This window comes from Centropristis striata, chromosome 23 (assembly GCF_030273125.1).
Source record: "Centropristis striata isolate RG_2023a ecotype Rhode Island chromosome 23, C.striata_1.0, whole genome shotgun sequence".
Lineage (NCBI taxonomy): Eukaryota > Metazoa > Chordata > Actinopteri > Perciformes > Serranidae > Centropristis > Centropristis striata.
Genome location: NC_081539.1, coordinates 8,633,323 through 8,645,826, shown reverse-complemented (window position 1 = coordinate 8,645,826; position 12,504 = coordinate 8,633,323). Strand labels below are relative to the sequence as shown.

Sequence of the window (12,504 nt, the reverse complement as noted above, 5' to 3'; positions counted from 1 at the left end):
GCCCTGTGTCATGTATCAGGGCTGAGCAGAGCCGGCCCCGTGACTCAAAGCATGAGTTGGCTTTATTAAAAAAACATCCCAAAAAAAAAGGGTTTGATTTGGATGTTTTAACACGACCGGGGCATACTGTGAGGCTTACTGTGTGCCTCGGCGCGGTGAATAATAAGTGTGGCAGAAAGAAATACATTTACTATGATAAGGACAGACATCAAGCCACTCAGACGAAAGGCAGAGGGTGATTTTTAAAAGGCAGTGGGATGGAAAAGACAGAAGGAAACTGTTTTTCTAAATCAAAACTGTATATTGGAGATGACTTGAAGTAGTAAAAAATAACTGCAAGCTTTGTTGAATTCCTATGTTACTAAGCATTCAAGACAAGCTCCGTTAGTCTTGTGCTTTACACCGGCATGTGCAACTCTGTGGTCTTTAAAGACGAGGTATTATGGAGAATTGTCTCATCTTGGGTTGGCTTTTAAAGTTGGATATATTATTTAAGTCCTACTGAAGCATGAAATCGCTTCCTCACTGCTCACAATTTTTTTCTTTTTTTTTTGATGAGAGAAAAATTGCAGAATTTGACCTTGCTGTTTTTGAGATGCCCTTCGGTGTGATGTCCGACTAAAAGATATAATAATGATTTCAGAATCTCATTTGGGTTTCCACACTGAGATAGCAGGTCTGAGCTGGCACCGTAGAGTACGGTAGGATGCTCAATTTTTAAACGAGACAAAAGCATTCTTGCTGACACCACGAGCTCTGCTGGGCTCTGGTGATTACACTTAAACACAATTATACACCTGCTGTGTGACGAAATACTCTCAGCTCAGACGTCGACCTAACTCGCTTTTTGGAAGCAGATATTATTACATTCTATTATTATCACTGGATAAAGATGGATAAACATCAAACTGATGCTTTTTTAAATAATGTGTAATAAGTGTGGCAACATCTTTACAGCCATAGTACCCAGATACAATGCACCCCATTATTAAGATCTTAATAAAATATTAACCTTAACCTTATCTCAAGCCAAAACAATATGACCAGTAACGAATCTTTGATTCTGACTTGGGTTGTGAAAGCGTCCTAAGAGGCAAACCAAAGTCTGAGTGAAATTTATATATTTGGTCCGTTTTCTATATAGGCAGAAATGTAAGAGGTTCAAATAAAATAAAATAAAATAGAAAAGGGGCGTGTACGAAGGTGGAGGGCTGGAAAAATGTAAATGGACCTGCACTTATATATCGCTTTTCTAGTCGCTTTCTGACCACTCAAAGCGCTTTACACTACAGACTGCACCCATTCACCCATTCAAACACGCATTCATACTGGTGGCAGAGGCTACCCTAAACAGTGCCACCTGCCACCATTGGGAATTCATTCTCGCACCGATGAACGCAGCATCTGGAGCAATTTGGGGTTCAGTATCTTGCTCAAGGATACTTCGACATGTAGGCTGCCATGTACAGGGATTGAACCTCCGATCGGTGGGCAACCCGCTCTACCAACTGAGCCACAGTGTAAACACAGAAATAAACAAAGGCACTGATTGCACACCAGTTTGTCTGATTATACTGACTCTGGTGTTCAGACTAAACTAATGTGGAGAGGAACGCTCAGAGCGAGCTCCTGTCGGGGCTCCTGGTCCTCAACAATGTGTTGATCCATTATTTCCATAGACGACGTGCTGCGATCAGACAGCTGTAGAAACAGAGAAGGCGAGCCTTGATGCTTTAACAACGATCTGCAGTTATTTTTGAGCAATATGTTGATAATTCTGCAATGACAAATGGAGTCCCTCTCTCTTTAAGTGGTCTGGGACCGGTTGTATTGGTTCACACCAGAGAACGATGGAGCGTTCACAAGCAACCAAACAAACAAGAACAAGGATTTAGCCACACCAGAGTTCGATTAAAACGGACTAAAGTTTGGGTTGTAAAGCGCCCTTGATGGAGTTCTATAAACTCCTATGAACAAATCACTACCACCAATAAATGACCAAAGAGCTTGACGAGGTAAGTAAAATGTTGCAGGGTATGTTTCAAGTAGGCTTTCTTTGCATAAATCAACCACATATTCAAAACACATGGGGTATGGATCTTGCATGACACATCTGCACTAGCGTTTTATTAACTGAAGCTGCTCCACTAACCACTGAAGCTGTGTGGATTATTTCTATTTTTTTAGCGATGAGTCTCTACATGCAGCCCTCTAACAAGTAAAAATGACAGAGCTCTGTGAGGAAAAAAAGAAGGTACAATCTGTGTAAGAATTAAATAAAATAAATACCAGAGGCATTGTGACACAGCAGGGCAACCTCGTGCGTGTTTTTAGATTCCACATCAAAATTAATCAATCAAATCGATATGTATCCACAACCCTGTAGTTAAAAAGATCCAGGTCATTAATTCAGTACCAGCTAATATGGCCAAAGCTTCCAACTGTATTATCACTTGGCAAAACGTATTATGCTTATAGTGAAGCTGGCAGCAACCACCGCTACATGGATGGATCCTGGGGAGCAGGTGAATGGTAAATGGACTGCACTTCTATAGCGTTTTTCTCGTCTTAGCGGCCACTTAAACCACTTTATCACTGCAGGCAGCCCTCATTCACACACTCATACACACATTTATACATTGGTGTCCAAAGCAACCCTACATGGCGCCACCTGCCACCATCGGGAGCAATTGGGGTTCAGTTTCTTGCCTAAGGATACTTCAGTGGTCGACCGCTGTTCTATCTACACTGTAAAAAATGTTTGTAGAAATTACAGTAAAACACTGTCAAATTGCATGAGGAATAAGGCATTAAATAAAAAATAGACACTTTTAATTACCGTAAATCAAGGAATAGTACAAAACTTGTGAAAAACTTTGTGAAAACACATAGTTTTACTGTAAAAATATAAACATTTTCATGTAATATTAATGGAGAAATACTATATTGTCACAAGGACAAAATATCCCTAAAAATAAAGGGACTACTCAGTCTAAATTACAGTTTTTGATAATATTTACATTTAAATTTACAGTAGAAAACCCACTCACTGTAATTTTTACAGTGAAGTTCTGGTATTTTACCGTAAATTAAACAGATTTTTTTTTACAGTGTAAATCACAGCCACACAGGTGAACAAACCCTGCCCCCCCCAATCTACATGACACGTCCTGGGCCTGCCCCGTGTATTTCAGTCAGACTAAATTTTGTAACACGGTCAAAAGGCTGTCTCATATTCTCCGCCATTTGGCTAATACATGCTCACGCAAAGCTCCCAAAACATCCTTGATAAAAGAGAAGAAGGGAGAACGGGAGGATTTGGATCGTTCTTTAGACTTCAAAAAGGGACAATACTTTGGCTTTTAACTGACAATAAGTCCCGAAAAGAACACAACAAGAGACGGCGCTATGGTGTTTTAGTATGCCGAGGGGTAGGGGTCAGGCCAGTAATAATGCCAGCCAATCTGTGAGCTGAATTATATATAATTCTGGTTTAGAAATAATCTTTTTTTTCAGAGGAGACTGCTGTGGAACTCTTTGACTTCTGGCGAAAAAAGACACCAATACGCTTCTTTGACACAGTGGAAAATCCAGCCCTTTTAAATGAAACAAACACAGAAAAGTAAAAGGAAGTTTGAGCACTTTTCCATAAATAACCATAATAGGATGTACCAAAGTCTCAAAAACTGACTAAAAGCAGGAGAGTTGGTCCAACATCCAAAGTGCTCGCGTTGAATAGCAGCTTTGTGGGGATTATCGGGAGGACAAACACATGTATTTGATATTTAATAGGATAGAGGAGCTGACAGACTTCAAAGGCTGCTGCTCTCTATCTCCCACAATGCATGTGACAACATTAGAGAGAAACGCTAAAACGGGACATTAATACAACTTACAACTGTCACATACTTTGAAGGATAATCACTGAATTATTTTTTTTTTTTATAAATATAAATATTTTTACATACATATGGATTAAGATTTGCTCAGAAGCCCTGACTAATCTCCATGTTTCTCCATCTCGACATGCAAATTACGCAGCTCAACTATAGTTGTTGGTGATGTTGACTAAGTGCAGTGGTTGTAATGGGTAATACCTACTGCCAGCCCGGGCAGAGAAAGGGAAGGAAAAGTCTGTTCCGCATCCACTTGGATTAAGGAAGCAAGGGATAAATACTCAGCCACGCTAAACACGTGTAATCTGGGAAAAAGATTCTCATCTGCATAGGTAGAGCTACGCCCAAATCTTGCTTCCCTTGCTCTCTTATAATAAAAATGATATCAATTTCCTGCAAAGAATACTGATGTTCAATAACATCACGATTCAAAGCAAATCTTAGTGGAAGCGTTGGCGAGACAATCATGGTACCTGAGTGAGTCAGACTCCGAATGAGAATATCTTTTCCAATGGATTCACTTTTACCCCCTGAGGTTCTCTTCAATCAGTCTGTTAATTGTCTGATTATCATGCTGATTCTAAGCAAAAAAAAAAAAAAAAAAAACATTTCAGGCAGCCATTAAATCAACAGCATCTGGCTCTGTCAATGGAAATAATTCCCCCCCTTTTTTATGATGATGATATTGTTTTGTGCAGCCTTCTGCCCCTGGCATGTTTATATAATATGTGCAGCGTTTAACAGGATGGGTTATGCACAGTGGCAGCCACAAAGATTTTGGCAGGATGCATGCAGAAGTGGGTATGTTTACACGCACATGCAATTCTGTTTGGATCTGGTTTTGTTAATGGGCCACCGGATGACATATAGAGCTTCCACACAGGCCTGTAGTTTATTTTCCCACATGAAGCGTTCTGCTACTGGAAAGAGTCATTAGAGCACCAAATGTGTATTAATCTGCTGCTGAAAACAGTCCCCAACAAATGCACTATTTCCTGCTGATTGAGAGACATTGCACTGCCAAAATCTTTTTATTTTTTAGAACTGGCTTTGTATTTTTGTGAGGCATTTTGAACACCTTTATTAGGAGCCAGTGTGCTCAGGACTGGAGCCATGTTTCCATTCAATTGTGAAGCGAATTTTAATCAAGCTTTTAAAATGTTGCAATCAATAGAAACAGGAATTAATGCATATTTCCATCAACTGGTTTGGAGCAATTAAGCTAGGCTAGGATATGATTCTGGCAGGAGTTAGAACTACAGGCTAGGGATTCTCAAAGTCTGGACTCAGCAAATCAATGCAGACTGACAAACCCACACGCATATTAGGATTGCAAAAGTACAATGTAATGAAGAGTAAGTTTCCTCAACATCAACAGATGTCGGCACTAGGGCTGGGCAATACTGCCAAAATCTTCTATCCCAATATAAGCAATCTCTTATCTCAAAAACGATATATAATTAACAATAAAGCATGTTTTCTGGTTATTCTATTAATTAATTGTTCATATGAAATAACTAAAACCTGTTTTTGTATGCTCCATACTCAGTGTTACCTCTATGGTTCGCTCAGGCTTTTTGACACCACCTACAAGGATCAGAACCTAAAGTGTAATCTAAATCACGTAAACCTTGCATTAATGCTGGTTTTTGACATTGTGATACAAATATTATAGAAAAATATACACAACAAGCATTTGTTATTGTTTAGGTGATATACATTGTCATATTGCCCAGCCCTATTGCTTGTTAGCATCAAATTAGACTGTAATTTTGTATCTCGATATTTGTTTTTTATCACGGTATGATGCCAATGAAAGACCATCATTTATTGTATTGAATTATTGCCCAAACCTAGTCAGCACATTCAAAATTATCAAGCTAGCTAACAGCTAACGGGTGGTCATGTTCTGACCTGCGGGCATGAGAAAGCGAGACTCACATAGCAGCCGCTTGACAAATGAATGTCTTGTATTTGTCTAGCGACTACATCTTTTGTGTCAAGGTTTAAGCAGCTAGTTGAAGGCAGACAGTGACATTTCTCACACTTGGCTGCTACATATTTTAGCTACCTTTAGGGCACCATGTAACTTTTGTTTTGTTGTCATTTAAGGTTAGTTAGTTAGCTAGTTAGTTAGTTAGAAAACAAAGACAGTTTGCTTATACTGTAATGTTTGTTTAGGCATGAAAATTAGTCAATTAAGATTATTCTTCTAGTTAAAGTGTCTTCTAAAACTAAACATTGCACCTGTACACTTTAATGATAAAAGTTGGAGCTGCTTAGCAACCACTTGCAGGCAAACAGTGCCCTTTCTTCGACTTACATTTAGTCATTTAGCAGATGCTTTTATCCAAAGCAACTTACAGAAAAGGGAAACAATCAAGGTATAGTGCGATAAGAGGTTAGGTTAGATAAGAGGTTAGTGCAGCAATAAGTGCTAGTGACGATTGTTTAAGGAGTAGGATTGTCATAGAAGGAAGTTATAAGGTATAATTTAAGAAATGTGCTTATCATCAGTCGTTCCTTTGATCCTGTATAGAAATCAGATTCGGATATTTTAATATTATGTCTAAGAACCCTGCTTTAGGCTATGCAATGCTGTAATCTGCTAGTAAACAGAGTAGAAGAAGTAGAGATTGTGACCTGGAAACAAAGAGAAAAATATTGAAGTGTTAATCAGGTATTTACTATAATTGGGCAAAAAATAATAATAATAATAATAATAATATATGATCCGGGAAGCCAACTACAATGGTAACAGCAGTCATGTCAATGTTCGCTATGTCAAAAACGTATTCGGCAAAGTTTCCAAATCCTATTTAGCACATAAACTTTTTCAACAAATGAGAAAAACTTTCACCTCATCTGACTGTAAACAGAGTTTAGTTTTTCTAATGCGACACAAAGTACACATAGGAATGTGTGATTGGAAACATTGGTTGATAGTCACACAAATTATTAATTTATTCAAACTTCTGTTTTCTAACCATTTATTATCATACTTTTTGTTTTTGTATTAGGAGTAATAAGCTATTATTGCTCAAAACTATCCTAAACTTTTTATAAACTGAAACTATATATCAGCCACCAGTTTTGAAAGATTTACATTTTCAATAGAAGCTAATGGACTGAGAGTCAGAGAAATGTTAATACTGAGAGAGGGACTAACTTTTTTCCTGTTTAATAATCATTGCTATTCATCATTACCCTTTTATATTACAAGTGAATGTTCATTGTTCATTAGATGCAACTCAAACTCAGGACTTCCACTATGCAGCTGCTGGATCATTTGTTTCCCTTAGAAACTCTATTCACTTGACAAATACATCCATTAAACACTTTTTGTAACATTGTTTTTTTGTATATACTTAATTATTTAATATCTTTATGTATGCACACTTGCATAAAAACACCTATCCAGCCTTTGTGATTTTTTCTTCCCGGCATCATAGCTTTCCCTGCCCTCTCCCTGTAGTCGGTTGAACCTTTTCATACTTTCTTTTTGTTTTCTGCTGGTTGACTGTGGCTAGGACACCATAGGCAGACAGAAATACAGTGTCTCTGTCTCCTTATTTATTCATGGAAACAGGAAAACTCAATAACAGGAAATAAACTGGTCACGTAAACAACTTAAATTGAAAAAGACCTCAGCCGGAGTGCAACCAGCAGCTCTTGCAAGTAACCCCGTCCGCTGATGACACAACAGGAGACGAAACGCTTAAAAAGGCAGAAAGATAAAAGTAAAATGAAAGATGGCAAGAGGGGGGAGATGTCGAGACTGCAACAGAGAAACACCTCAATTCAGACCAGCAGCGAGGGAGAGCAGGCTTCTGTCATCTGCCGCTAATAGCTAATGTTTTGGGCTCCTGCTGAGAGCTCACCCACTGCATTCGATTTCACAGCATCAGCTTTCTGCCAGTGTCAAACACCAGATAGCAGAAGACTGGGGCGGGTCAAAACACGTATCACTGAACCACTGTTCAACAAAGAGGGCCAGTCGGATAGAGAGACCACGGTGAAAGACACTCTTGACTTTTCACCTAACCTGAACAAACACAAACATTTTCCACCCGTTTATAGGCCCGTGCTCTCCGGCTACGTTTCACTGAGCCGACGTAAATAAACAAGCGGGTTAAAGTAAGTACAGCGAGATGCAAACAGCACAGGAGAAAATTAGTGACACAGCAATGTGCTTACGTGAAATCAGACTGTAGCAGTGCTGTGTGAAATGTTCCTGAGGCCTGAACATGAATTTATTTTGCTTCTCTGTTGTTTCTGCTGAATCAGAAGCAGCTCTGCCTGAACCTCTTTTACTGGATTCTTAATAAGAAGGCAAGCTTGAAAAAACATCCTCTTGTACAATAAATGCAATATGTGCTCTACTGTAGCATCTTGTGTAAAACCATTAAAACAATTGTATTGCCTATAGCTTTCAGCATTGTAAACATATACTTTTAAACTGACTGTACTGTCAGTATAGACTGTATAAAAACATTTACGTGTCTGTGACATCACACATAGGTTTCTTAAAAGCCATGACTCTAGAAATCACAATATTTGAAGTGCCCGACTGCCAGGAAAATCCAAAAATGGGCAGGTGAAGAGGTGGAGCGTGGGTGGACAGTTGTCATGAAGGTGGTAATTGTGCTGTCAAGACCAAATGTGTTTCTTGTACCAGGCTATAAACATATTTATTTCTGCTGTAAAGTTGGTTATTTTAACATAGGCTTCTATGGAGATTGACTCGCTTTTGGAGCCAGCCTCAAGTGGCCATTCAAGGAACTGCAGAGTGTTGAATTGGCTCAATTTTTCAGTCTAAAGCTTGCTGCTTGACTGTAAAAGGGAAAAGCAACAGACATATGATATATTCAGTGAAACGATATAAATGTGTCCGTCATATATGATTTTATATGATATACAGGTGCATCTCAATAAAATAGAATATCATAGAAAAGCTTATTCATGTTAGTAATTCAATTCAAAAAGTGGAAATATAGATCCATTACAGACAGAATGAAACCTTTCATGTCTTAATTTATTTAGTTAATTCTAATTATAATGATTATGGCTTACATTTAATGAAGACCTACAATTCAGTGTCTCAAAATAATTTGAATATTACAAAGGACCAATTTTATAAAGTATGTTTAATATGGAATGTTGGCCTCTGAAAAGTATGTCCATCTTATATAAACTCAGTACTTGGTTGGGTCTATTTGACTTGAACTACTGAAAAGGGACCTTTCCATGATATTCTAATTTATTGAGATGCATCTGTAGTACTTTACACTTTCAAGAGTTTAATTGTCTGGATTAGCCAACAAAACAACCATTTTGTCTGGTATTTCTTATCTAAAATAATTATTTTCCAGACAGTATGCCAATATATATATTGAATCACAGTATTAAACTGGACATGCAGTAAGAGGATTTCATCTATAAGCCACTCGTATGAGGTCATACTAAGTTTAGAGCTTTGCAACTTTATAACAGATAAGTGTTTCTTTATTTGACAAAAAGTAAATATCTGTAAGAGCTGTGTTGTAAAAAAAAATAATTAGTCCTAAGGGAGATCTATACACAGAAATGTCATAAGCAAAGATAATGAGGTCTTGTTTTCCTATTATTTCAATGCTACAGTTAGGTGAAATATGATTCTGTATAACAGCATTACAGTGTCCTGCATTGACCTGAACAGTGACTTTGGGTTTGTTTTGATAAATGTATTTTTGTCACTTGCCAGCAAAAACACCATTTCCTGTTCCTAAGCAATGTCCTGTTGCCTTTCTTCCAGCTCATTCTCTTACTGTCAGTATTTATCTGAAGATGAATCAGGACCAAATGAATCAAAATTTCCATCTTGGTTCGGCCCTTTTATAACATCAAAAAGTTTTATACTATTATACAGTCCATTGAACATAAAAGCAGCTATACCTGTCATACACTTCAAGTGTTGAACTGTGGATCGACTGCATGCACCACAGTCTGTACTTTTGAGCTTAATGCTGTATAAAATCGGATTTTAAGAGACACTGACACTTTTGTCAAAAACACAAAAAAGGCATTTGATTGATCTCTACCTGTTCTAAAAATAAAGCCTTTTTGCCTCGAGTCTATTGGGTGATCTGACCCAGCTCGCTGTTTGTGAAAGGAAGCAGATTAGTCTGATCAGCTTCACAAGCGGGGCAATCCTCTGAATGTGCGGCACACCCTGGAGGTTCCACGAAATTGGAGGAGACAAATAGGTTGGAGAGAGGTGCCAGCGATTCAGGGGTTTAGCCAAGCAGACTGTAGTACTATTTCCACAATGCCATCTTACTAGAACACACAGGGAATCATGGCTGAATGAATTGTATTACTGCAGTGGTTTGTTTTTCTGCAAAAACAGTCTTGTGAATCTTTTCCACTCTGATGGAAAAGGTTTAGTAATATCAAGATATATTTATATATATATATATTTTTTTTTTTTGGCAAATTCGCACTCACCACTCTTGAACATGTCTGCAATGTCACAGTTTATCTGTTGGGGCAGCTGTTAAAGGCCATTCTCACCTTGAAAGTAGCTGGTAAGCCAGAAAAATGTCCCGAGAATCAGGAGAATCACAGCTCCTCTAACCGTCCAGCTTCCTTAACTTAACCCTTTTTTATTTCCTCTTAGGTTATCAAGTTTACTGATATACTGTATGTTTTATGTGGTAATTATGTTTGATGTTTGTTTGTGTCTTGTTTAGTTTTGATGTGTTAAGGTTCTTGTTTATTATTGTGGTTTTATTTATTTATTTGGGTTGGTTTTGTGATTTTGTTGTTGTGTTTTTGTTTTTCTCTCTGTGTTTGTCCACTGGTGATTTGTGTTGAGTTTTGTCTAAATTAATAAATAAAAAATAAAAAAACGTCCAGCTTCCTCATCCCAATATTAATTTAATTTAGCTTCAGTACAACTCTTCCTGTAATTAAAATCCCATCAATTTGAGTCATTTCCCACCAGCATATGATTGATATTTAGCTTAACTTGAGCACAAATTCTAACACCTTTTGGAGTACAACTTTGATCACATTACATAAGCCGGTGATAGACGTCAAAAGACAACCTTAGAACCATCTAATAATCATGACCCGGCTTTATGAGTAACACTTCTCTTGACTCGTCTTCTTGTCAAACCGAGATCTGAAGGTTGGAAAATCAACTCTCTTTCTTTTTGTCTGAAGTGATGAGTCTGTAAGTCAGTTAGTTTTCAGCCTACAGACAGCATGAGTGTCTGAATAACATTTTAAATTAAAGTGTAAGCTGTGAAAAACAGAAAGAAAATACTTGGCTGTCAAACACAGTTGTGCTGTAGAGTACGAGGACGAGTTAAAGCCCTCTGTGTAAACAGCCCGGGAAACACAGGACTACACTGACGCACAATTAACCACCTGAAGCTTAAAAATGTGACATTTTTTTGAAACAGTTCCTGCATCTATTCTATTTCTCTCTCCCCCATGCACATACAAATGTAGAAACAAAACAAACAAATGCTGCAACTTTGCATTTCAATCTTTTCCCCAACACTTGTGGGTAATTAAACGCAATAAGCAGCAGGTTTTTAAACACAGATTAGGCCTGAAGGTAATTAGGCCCATTGCAGTAATGACTCCCTCTGAGTCATGTGGGCTGGATGGTGTGTCAGTCACCCCCTCCCACCACGTCTCCCAAAGTCAACAGCGACTTGTCCTTCCAGTACACTACCCTCCAAACGCCATCTGTCCTAACCCTCAGCTTTGATTACCTCAAGCCCAAACGCACCACTCCTCGCACGGCTCGCCGTGGCAAAGGTTGCGGGAAGCCTCAGATGGTTCCATCTCCCCATGTTTACATGTCAAGTTAAACAACCTCAATTATATCTGTGAAGGAGGAGTTCTTTCTCCGTTTTTTTTTTCTTTCTTGGTGTCAAATTAGAAAACATGCCTGCACTCGTCAACCCCACTATATGTTGTTTGGCTGCTTAATGAGAGCTGGGTGGAAGATGGAAAATGTCCCATCTGTCGTGTGTTTAATGGCTGGATTCTTGAGCTCTAATCATACAGCGGAGTGCCAGGATGGAGCAGACAGCACCCATCTGCTGGCCACGGCGGAGAAAAAACACAGTTTTTCAACTCGCATCATCATCATCATCTCACTCTTCTCACACTGCCGCCGCTGCTGCATAACATGCAGGCAAGGGTCCATCGGTATTAGGGTTGCAAGGGGTTATTTCTGGTAAATTTCTAGAAACTTTCCACTGGAAGTTAAGCTGGGGGATTTTGGAAATATTCAATTAAAAAAACATGACATTTCAACTTAAATTCTACTTGCAAATAAATCTGTTGAAATTAGTTGAACGAACAATCAATTCTTTCAGTGAACAACTAAAACATGAATGTTGAGTTAAATATTAGTAGTCATCCCTTGACCCCACCCATCCAAAAAATTAAGTATAATGACCCCCCCCCTCCAAAAATCCCCCAAAATGTTAAATGAAAATCATAAAAAGAGCCCCTCTTCTTCCAAAAGTCACATTTAACATGTAAATATTGAATTGAACATGTGATGGAGGCATGCACAGTTCATGTAGGGGCGTGGCTTCATACG

At 38.4% G+C, this 12,504-nt stretch overlaps 1 protein-coding gene across 2 annotated transcripts in view; it reads right to left on the bottom strand.

Moving 5' to 3' along the window:
• The window catches only part of LOC131961911 (cadherin-18), a 221,817-nt gene that overhangs the window by 89,025 nt on the left and 120,288 nt on the right, over nt 1-12,504 (bottom strand). The gene's annotated exons all lie outside the window — the stretch shown is intronic.